We start from the raw sequence: 1579 nt of genomic DNA, 5'->3' as shown, positions 1-1579 counted from the left end.
AAAATGAACCAATTAAATTAAAAAGGAGAACTTTACTTGGTGTTTTTACCTTCATATTTATTTTTCCAGCTAAGTTCCATAAATTGTACATTTTAGCACATAATTTAAATTTTACAGTTTTAAAAAACATTTAACTTGTACAGCCATTTGGGTCTCTTAATGTTTTTATTATTTTTCCCACAAGTCTTTTTATTTCCATGAGTTGTTTTTACATTTCTGTCTCCTGTTTTTAATTTACCTTCTGCATTTCTGCCTCATTATGTAAATAAGGTGGGCGGGTCTTCTTGGGTCAGCTCCTCTCCTATTGGTCAACAGACAGGAAGGTGCAGGATAAGTGACACACATATGAACAAAATGTGTGATAGCATTCACCCTCAGCTGTTAAAATAATTGTTGATCAATAACATTTATAGACCTCAGTGCTTATAAATTTAGCATATAAATTTAATTTATAAATTTAGCAAGTTCTAATCCACCAATAATGTTTAAAATTAGCAAAAGCCATAATCAGGAAATTAGTTTCCATTCCAAGTGTTTTCCATTCAACTTTATTAATATAAAATGTTTTTATAGAATCATTGTTTTAATCCAATTAAAAATCCATTTGAATCCCACATTGTAAAGGCAAATAAATAAATAGAGGGAGACGTTTTATGTACTTTCTTACTGCAGGGTGACAGATTTCTTAAATTATTATACAAATTATATAAATAAATATATAATGAGATTTATTCTGTATTTATTTGTTTATCCTCTAGTGATTACATCTTACTTTCTAAAGCTGTGAGCCTTGTTATAAGAGTTATTCAGGGGGATTCCTGTAAATTTATTCAGATATTTTCTTGTGTATTCACATGTTTCCTGTGTATGTGTACGTTTTCATGTGACACTGTCAAATTGAGTTACTCAAGAAAAAAAATTGAAAGAAAATATTTTTGTTTTTGAGATTAATGTTGAAAACATCAAAATTAAAGTCTAATGTTAAAAATAAAGTCAAAATGATGAGTAATAAGTCAAAGTAATATTTGACAAATTGATAAAATAAAGTAGTTATTTTGATAATAAGAAGGAACTCAATAACCATACAGACCTACAATCATCACATGTTTTATGGTGAACTCAGACTACAGGATGGGTTTTATTAACAAGGAAATTCTTTTGGCACAAACACCAAAACATGCTTAAAGCTGGACACAACCTGGAAATAATATTATGTGTGCATGTTTGAGACTTTTATTGTGAAGACTTAAAGGAAGTTCCACTGTTCCTTTTTTAACTCTTTTTATTTATTTTCTGTATTTTCATTCAACAACAAACAACCACACCCACCTAACCGTGACAAACTAATTCAGTTCTAATGACAACAGGTTAAACTACGTCAGAGTGGTGTTCAGTTCATGATGATCTACCTGTTTTTAGGGTGTATTCACACCAGCCCTGTGCTTCCAGTTCTGGTTTCCCTCACTGCTCCGTCTGGGACTTCTCCCACAGACAAGGATTTCTTTGTTTTTGCTCTAGGATGAGGTGGTTTTTCAGCCGTATCTAAATTGGTGTTTTTCACAAAACTGCAATGGAAACA

Source organism: Austrofundulus limnaeus, unplaced genomic scaffold (assembly GCF_001266775.1).
Source record: "Austrofundulus limnaeus strain Quisiro unplaced genomic scaffold, Austrofundulus_limnaeus-1.0 Scaffold356, whole genome shotgun sequence".
Lineage (NCBI taxonomy): Eukaryota > Metazoa > Chordata > Actinopteri > Cyprinodontiformes > Rivulidae > Austrofundulus > Austrofundulus limnaeus.
This window is presented reverse-complemented; position numbering follows the sequence as displayed.